Source organism: Pseudophryne corroboree, chromosome 11, assembly GCF_028390025.1.
Source record: "Pseudophryne corroboree isolate aPseCor3 chromosome 11, aPseCor3.hap2, whole genome shotgun sequence".
Lineage (NCBI taxonomy): Eukaryota > Metazoa > Chordata > Amphibia > Anura > Myobatrachidae > Pseudophryne > Pseudophryne corroboree.
The window spans coordinates 221,488,869-221,498,438 of record NC_086454.1 but is presented as its reverse complement, the minus strand read 5'-3'; the positions used below and the strand labels follow the sequence as shown (position 1 = coordinate 221,498,438).

At 38.8% G+C, this 9,570-nt stretch overlaps 1 pseudogene; it reads left to right on the top strand.

Annotated features, from left to right (window-relative positions):
- Positions 1–383: 383 nt before the first annotated feature.
- Positions 384–502, top strand: LOC134971560 (5S ribosomal RNA; annotated as a pseudogene).
- The last annotated feature ends 9,068 nt before the right edge of the window (positions 503–9,570 follow it).

Here is a 9,570-nt window from a genome sequence, read left to right as displayed (position 1 = left end):
TCAGGCTATATTACTGCGTTGATATATTCAATGTTTATAATTTTCTAATTTATTCAATGTGCTTTTGGAAATTGACGTAAGGGTGAATCCTTATGGTACCTTCAATTACATGATATATTTCAGCAATGAGGACATACCATTTTGTTTAATGCCATACCACAATTTCTTTGTGGGAAATTTGGTATTTGTTCTTAATTCTTTTGTGGGGGATTTCCCATGAGAGAAACAAATCTTTCTGCACCTATTTCACTCATCTATATTATGGTGTCTCTCTTCCAAGCTGCCTCTTGGGCAAATATTTGGCGTTATCTATCGGATTAATTTGTCCTAACTAGCTCAAGCAGCAGCAGCCCTCCTCCCAGCAGACAGGCACTTACCTGACTTTCTACAGTCATACCATGCTGGACATGCCCGATCTCGTCTGATCTTGGAAGCCAAGTAGCATTGGGCCTGGTTAGTACCAGAAAGGGTGACCCTCTGGGAATACTGGGTGCTGTAGCAATAAGGAACATACCTTCTGCCGATCAGTAAAATCCACCACCAGCAATCTTTGCAGCATACTTACCTTAGCTGACTAGCCCACCAGGAGTCCGGATTCATAAAAGCCCATTCATCTTGAATCTCTCTTATGAATATACAGGTGTATATTTATTCATAAGTGGATGGAGATAACAAGAATTTCTGTATTTTCGCTTTTGACAAACGTCGAACATTAACACTCGCTCAATATCCAGTGGGTGTGCAGACAAATCTTCTGCCACCTACGGTACATCCAGTGAGTAACATATCACCTTATTTGTATTTAATACTTGTCTTAATCAATTTTGCTGACATACACAGCAACATTTTTATCATTGTTTTCGTCTGTTTAGAAAATTAAAAGTTAAGTTTTACCTTTGCATATACATTGTTTAACTTTCACAAATTTATCTATCAGTCTATTTAAACAAAGTGTGCCCCAGAGAGACACAAAAACAGTCCCTCTTTTGCTTCTCTGCAAAACAACCCTTCCACTCCTAGATGGGCCAGGTGTTTGTGCCGCACACTTGTGTCGCTTAGCTCAGTCATCCAGCAACCTCGGTGCAACCTTTTGGCCTAAAAACAATATTGTGAGGTGTGAGATGTGTTCAGAATAGACTGGAAATGGGTGTAAATGAATGTTATTGAGGTTAATAATACCACAGGATCAAAAGTACCCCCAAATTATGTGATTTTAGCCGTGTTTATGTTTTTTCAAAAATCATCCTGATCCAAAATCAAAACCAAAACACGAAAGGGTGGTTTTGGCAAAACCAACCCAAAACCAAAACACGAGCGGGGAATTAGAACCAAAACACAAAACACGAAAAGTGCCCGATGCATCTCTAATGGTGATGAGGATAGTTACAGAGAGGAGGTGGTTATAGGCTTCAGGAAAGCTAATTGATCTAGCATTTGGCCGCTGATATTAGATGGCGAGGAGGTGGAGAGGGTTAGTGAGGTGAAATTTTTAGGGATTAAATTTACAGATGATTTATCCTGGTCCTTGCATATCAGGTCAGTGGTTGGAAAGGTCCAGGCCCAGCAACTCCTTTTCTTCTTGTGGAGGCTACAAACAGCAGAAACCTATTTTGGTTCATTTTTACCGCTGCGTGATTGAGAGCTTGCTGACCGATCCAATCACGGTGTAGTATGGTAATGCCAAGTGTTCTGATCTTGTAGCCTTGGATAGAGTGATTAAATCTGCGGAGAGGTCCACTGGTCAATCCTTGCCTAGGTTGACAGATGTTTTCGCCGCAAAGAGTCTGTCCAAGACAAATACGATGATTGGAGATAGTAGCCACCCATGTAATGTGTTTTTTTTCCCCTTTTGCCTTCAGGGTGATATTATAGGTGTTTGGGATATTGAATTAGCAGGCTGAGGAATAGCTTCCTCCCTTCTGTGATTGTTAGCTTGAATTCTCTGCTTTGCTAATTTTATTCATTGGTGTATTTTATATATGATATGAGAGAACTGTATGTAATTTTGCTATATGTGTTTCTTGTAGTGACAATAAATTCTTATTCTTATTCTAAATATTATGCTTTTATCAAGGATAAAATTGCAAGTGATACATCTAGATCTACCACATTCAAAACTTCCCTTGATCTGGATGTTCATGCTAATCTGAATACTATTATCAAATCTTATCAGTTCTGATTTACTCAGTGCTAGATAACTTTGTAAATGCCTATTTTTCCTAAAGACTATTTTGTTATTCTCATCTAGATGTATAGATAGTATATTTTCCAACTTCAGAATTGCATAATTCTTCTTGATACTTTGTTTGAGCTCTTTAGAATACAAATTATATTTTGATTTAAAAATGTGATTATAGTCTGATGTTATCAATGGATTATCTTTTTTTGCTGTTTTGTGTAGTAAAAATTCCCTATTCCTAGATTTGTCCTCATGAAAAGCCTGCCAAAGATGTTTTCTGGATAACCTGGCTCAGTTAGAATAGCTGTGAGTTCATTAGCCTGTTGGATAAAATGCTCAGTTAACTCTGAATCTATAATATTGGACTTTTGGTATGTTATCAAGCCATGGCCGGTAATGCAACTTCTATAATTTGGATAGCTAATACAGTCAACCTCTTTCTTATAGGTTAAAGTAATAAAAATGCCATCTCTAATATAGAGAGCAATATCCAGGAAGGTAATATCAATGAATAGTGCTTGTGAAATTTAAACCAAAAGTGTTTGTGCTAAGATAGGAAAGAAAACAAGAAGCAGAATCATAACCACTGTCCCAAATAAAAAAAACGTCATCAACATACCAATCATAGGTTGTCCCAAATGTGCCACCCCAGATCTATTGATCCTCGAAGCGGCATATATATATAGGTTGCCAAAGCCTGGGATGAATCACTAGCTAGTACCAGGGACAGATTTATATGCAATATATGAGCCAAAGGTGCATGTGGGCATTATACACAGGTGCAGAAGTACATACTGCTGGAAATTTGGTACATTTTCATCAGAGATGTGCAGCACCTATAGCACCTGTTATAGACTTTTTACTCCAGAGATTTGACTATAAAAAGGATTAGATTAATACAAAGAAGATTTTTCTAATAGAGTCTTTGTATTTTTCATATACTTTATATAGTGAAAACTCTGGTGTATACACTAGTTGACAGGAAAGGCTCTGTCTCACCTGACCACATGTCATTAGTGTGTGTAGTGTTAACCTTTTATAAATACAGATGCTGTATATCTGTATTGGGCAGGCTATAATGATGCTGAACTTTATATACCAGTACTGGCACATGTAAGCTCACCAGTCCCCACACAGCTCCCAACCAGTCTGGAGGGTAGAGGACACCAGTAACCATCAGCAGCTGGCCAGAGGGGTCTGGGTATGGCATGTGCAGGGTATGGGAGGGGCGATCACAGGACCCCACCCCCTCCATTGGTGCTCAATATATATAAAGCAGCTAAGCCAGTTATCTGCATCATCTGCGACCCCAGTGCCGACCCTTCCTCCTCCAAGTTACTGCACTGCTCACCCCACACAGGGTCTCACCTCTTCCTGCCAAACTGATTCACCTTCTTTCCCCAGATGCCTCTACTCTGAGTGCTATGGGACTGTTTGGTGGTTCCTGCATCTGTTTACTGGTTACTGCTGCTACTTGTCGCTGAGTCTTGGTATGGCAAGTAAACCTTGGGTTGCAGAATATTATATGGAGGTGCAGAGTATGCGGTATATGGCAGGATCAGTATATGGAGGAGGGGATGCCCTGTATATAGGGGCAGTATATAGAGGAATATGGGGTGCAGTGTATATATAGGGGCAGTATATGGTGGGGGTGCAGGATATGGAAGAGGATAGGGGTGGAGTGTAGAGTACCAGTCCAAAGTTTGGACACACTTTCTCATTCAACTGAATGAGAAAGTGTGTCCAAACTTTTGACTGGTACTGTATATAAGGGCAGTATGTGGTGTGGGGTGCAGTGTACATAGGGAGTTTGTGTGTGTGTGTGTCCGTGTCACACAGAGGTGACTATATTGAAAACAATCTGTGTCTCTTTCCACTGTCCCTATCTGCTGCTACCACTCCACTCTCTCCCCAGTTCCTTTCTAACCCAACCCCTTCCCCTCTCTCCTCCCCATGCCCTATCTGCCCCTACCCCCTCTCTTCTCAGTCCCTTTCTGCCACAACCCTTCTGCCATTCTGCCATCTTTCTTTCTCTCTCCCCCAGTCCCTATCTGCCCCTACTCCACTCTCCAACCCCCTGTCCCTATCTGCCTCTACCCCCACTTTCTCTCCCCAGCTCCCTGTCTCCATATGCAGCTAATTAAACAGTCAGATAATTATTATTATTACCAGCAGCAGGTTAGGAGGTTGTAACATCTTCCTGCAGTTTCACTGTGTTTGAGCTATGTCAGCTTCCAGCACACAAAGGAATCATTTAGTCGATGTGACAGCCTCTAGTGGTCGCCAGCGCACATAACAGAGGTGAAGAGCAGACTTGGCTTTTAATATATATATATATATATATATATATATATGTGCACAGTATATAAATAGATTAATTTAACAGTAAGTGGAAATCAAATGAATGAATAGAAAATCTGGTCAATTTTGAATATGAATGGTTGTTATAAACTGCCATACCAGAAACCTACCCCTACCCACACTCTCTTTCTCCAGCACTCTCTCATATTCAGCAAGTGTGAAAGAGTCAGATTAATATTTGTAATTATTTAGCAGCAGGCTGTAACATCTTCCTGCATGATCACTTTCATTTTTATTTGGTCCATGTGGCAGCATCTAGTGGCCATCAGCGCACATAACAGAGGTGAGGAGTAGCTTAGCCTTTTATTAGATAGGAAGCTAATGGAATATTTCCTGTGCACCACACACAGCGCAAAAATGATAGACAGTGAAGGGCTGCCCTAAGATTAATTACACCTGTATAGATGCCTCTCCCCAGACACCAGAAACACAAATGAAAGAAAAGGATAGGAGTAAAATATCACAAGGCGCCACAGATTCAGTATACAATGCTAAATTTAAACCATACGTCCCTTTTATGGCTGAATTCAGTTTCAGAAATCCTGGCTTTCCACCTCATTCATTGATCAGGTATATTCACATATATGTAAAATAGAGGGGAAAATACCATCATGTGTAGACAACATAAAATTTAATAAACATCATGCAAGATGTAAACATTCAACAAGTAAAAACAATTATGTATTAGGACAATGGCAGCCACAGTAGATCCACAGAATAATTACCAGATGGTCTGAGAACCCAGAAAAAGTTCTCAAACAAGCTCTTAAATCACCAACGACCACCCGGATCTGGAAGCTGGGAACAGGAACCTGGTTCTTATTGAGCCGGATCAGCTGAATATGGCTGGTGTAAATAGTAAAATAGCCAACGCGTTTCAACTCCTTCCTGGAGTCTTTTTCAAGGCAAAATGAACATGTCAGAATAATGTCCTATTTAAATACACTAATAACCAATCACAACGTCCCTTTTCCAGCGGGACATCAGTCTCCTGTAGTCATGACGACCACGCATAGTAGAGTGTCACTTCCGGTGCGCCCTCTGGCGGCGCATCACTTCCTGTGCGTCTTCCATCCGTAGTCATGACAACCATTCACAGCAGAGCGTCACTTCCGGTGCGCCCTCTAACGGCACATCACTCCCGGCGCGTCTTCTATCCGCGCATCACTTCCGGCTGCTCGTCACTTCCGCAGCGTCCCCGGCACTTAGAGGGAGATACTAAGAGTCCCGTAACGGACTATAACCATCCCGGAAGTCCATTCCGCATGGCGGAAATGTGTAGAAATACAGGAAGTCCATATAAAACACTGTAATATTTATAAATGCTGTAAAAATATAAAACAAAACCACATTTAAAAACAAAACAAAAGATGGTGCTATATTTCACCATTGATGATAAGAAAACATCTTTAATAAAACATCTTAGATAAAACACGAGAGCATAACAGTACAACATAACCGGAGGAAAAACCCATAAATATAGGGATAGCAAACAAGACAAACTGAAAAAGGGATAGAGGTACAACTAAATTTCTAAATGAACCACTTAAGTTCAAAGTCTTTATTGAGACCCATAGGATGAAGGGTATTACATTCATATATAAGTTGCATCTCCTTTTTAGCTAACAACGTTGCACTGTCCCTCTGACGTTGATTATTTTTCACTATTTTAATTGCTGCAAACTTCACTATCCCTTTAGTAGAACATTCATGATGACATTTAAAGTGATTTGACAGTGCATGGGTGTCAAGGCCTTTTTGGATGTTTCTGCAATGTTCACTAAGGCGGATTTTCAGGGATCGGGTGGTACGTCCTATATAAAAGAGGTTACATTTACACTGAATGAAATAAACCACATTCTTTGTATTACATGTGATAAAATCCAAGATCTTGACAGTATTCTCATTGATACAAATGGATTCTAATTTTTTGGATCCATCATTGGGAACCTCCCTACATCCAATATATGCTCCACAGCGATGGAAACCCTGTGTTGCAATTCTTGTTTCTCGTTTTTTGGAGGTAGGTAACTTTTGACCAGTGTCTTTCTCAGATTGGGAGCCTTTTTGTAAATAAATTTTGGATGTACAGGTAACGACGTCCCTATAATTGGGTCCTTTTTTAATATGGCCCAATTTCGTCTAACCGATTTCTCCAATAATCTATATTGTGAATTGAAACTCGTGACGAATGCCCATTCGAACTTCTCCTGGTTTGATTGTCTGGGTTTATTCCCTTCTATGATACTCAACAAGGAAAAGGGGACGGGGAATACCCTCTGCACAAGTTAAAAGTCAATATGTTCTTTTAAATATAAGGAAAGCCCCAAATAATACACATACTCTGGTTACTATACCTAATACTGTATTGGGGGTGCTGCCACAGACAATAAGATTGAGAACAAGAAAAAGGGATAGAAAGGATTGTCTCTTGGTTGGCGCACAAAGAGAAGAAATATTGATTTGATTTTTTATTTTAAATATTTTGAATAAATATAAAATATAACTTTTATTATCAACAAATAAAAAAGAGATGTGAAATATCTGAGATAATATTTTCCCATGAAATATACCTTTATAAGGAATAAAAAATGTATTAAATTCTATTCACTGTGTGTAGTTTGTCATTTTACTGAATATCCATAAGAACAGACAGCTTACCAATATCAGGAAACGCGATTAATGGTCCCTAAACACATTTATTATTTGGTTTATGAGTATATATGCAGGAGACTTATACTCATATGAAATCTGTCCTCAGTAGTTACAATGCAGCGGTGTTAGTCTCCAATAAAAACCGCAACACTGTCAAACCTGACTAGACACAACGTATCTCTTTTTCAAAAATCTATATACAGTTTTTTCTCAGATGTATGGTGATCCTGGTTCTTATGGATATTCAGTAAAATGACAAACTACACACAGTGAATAGAATTTAATACATTTTTTATTCCTTATAAAGGTATATTTCATGGGAAAATATTATCTCAGATATTTCACATCTCTTTTTTATTTGTTGATAATAAAAGTTATATTTTATATTTATTCAAAATATTTAAAATAAAAAATCAAATCAATATTTCTTCTCTTTGTGCGCCAACCAAGAGACAATCCTTTCTATCCCTTTTTTTTTTTTATTCCCTTCTAAAAGAACCTTCCTGTCAATCTTGTCAACCTCCTGTATAGCATTCAGCACTTTCTCCCGATTGTATCCGCTTCTTTCAAACCTATCTTTCAGAACATTAGTTTGTTCTTGATACATTTCTTTTGTCGTGCAATTCCTTTTTAGGCATTTTAATTGCCCTTGAGGAATACTATCTAACCAGTTGGAATGGTGACAACTGTCCACATGAATATAGCTAAGAGAGTCCGTCTCTTTCGTAAATGTCTTAGTATGGAGGCAATTATTTTCAACATAGATGGTTAAATCTAAGAAATTCACTGACTCTCTATCTATAGTATACGTAAGATTTATATTTAAAGAATTGTTATTTAGATAGGAACAGAAAGAATCCAAAGATGACATGTCCCCCCTCCATATGAACATAATGTCATCGATATAACGCCTCCAGGACACCAGGTTCGCTCCAAATGGGTTGTTGTTGAAAACAAAATCCGATTCCCATTTGCCCATGAAAATATTGGCATAACTAGGAGCGAACCTGGTGCCCATGGCTGTGCCCACCTTTTGGATATAATAATCATTCTCTACAATGAAATAATTATTGGTGAGTATGAACCTAATACCCTCTAGGATGGATTCCTGAGTCTACTCCTTCAGTGAACTTGCCTCTAAGGAGGTTTTAGTTGCTAAAATCCCTGCATCATGTTCTATAATAGAATAGAGCGACTTAACGTCAGCTGTTACTAACACAAAATCCTCCTCCCACTCAATGTTAGACAGAAAAAATAAAGCATCCTTTGTATTTTTAAGGTGAGTGGGATTGTTTAATACCAACGGTTGGAGGAAAAAATCAATATATTCTGATAAATTGGCCGTGGCCGAATTGACCCCCGACACTATGGGTCGGCCTGGAGGGTGTGTCGCATCCTTATGGACTTTGGGAAGTAGGTAGAGAGTCGGGACCGTTGGAGTTAAATTAAGTATAAATTCCTTGTCTCTGTCCTCTAGTACCCCCATGATGTTATATTTCTCCAACAAGGTTTGTAACTTAGAGACTATCTTTGTTGTGGGGTCCGTCTTGAGTTTAGAATATTGGCTTTGATCCTTTACATGTAGATCTAAGGAACAAATAAGGTTAGTGATAAAAAAAAAATAATATATAAAAAAAAAAAAAAGGGGCAGACTAGATGGGCCAAGTGGTTCTTATCTGCCGACAAATTCTATGTTTCTATGTTTCTATGTTTCTAATTCTTTGCTATACCACTCACTGTTCATAACCACCACTCCTCCACCTTTGTCGGCAGGTTTGATTGTTAGATCCTTGTTGGATCTTAATTCTTTGAGTGCTGTTCTCTCTTTATATGATAGGTTACATTTGAATCCTCTTGGTTTTATATTTCTAAGATCCTCCTGCTCCATCTCGCAAATCCTCCTCCCACTCTTTTGTGTTAGTAACAGCTGATGTTAAGTCGCTCTATTCTATTATAGAACATGATGCAGGGATTTTAGCAACTAAAACCTCCTTGGAGGCAAGTACACTGAAGGAGGAGACTCAGGAATTCATCCTAGAGGGTATTAGGTTCATACTCACCAATAATTATTTCATTGTAGAGAATGATTATTATATCCAAAAGGTGGGCACAGCCATGGGCACCAGGTTCGCTCCTAGTTATGCCAATATTTTCATGAGCAAATGGGAATCGGATTTTGTTTTCAACAACAACCCATTTGGAGCGAACCTGGTGTCCTGGAGGCGTTATATCGATGACATTATGTTCATATGGAGGGGGTACATGTCATCTTTGGATTCTTTCTGTTCCTATCTAAATAACAATTCTTTAAATATAAATCTTACGTATACTATAGATAGAGAGTCAGTGAATTTCTTAGATTTAACCATCTATGT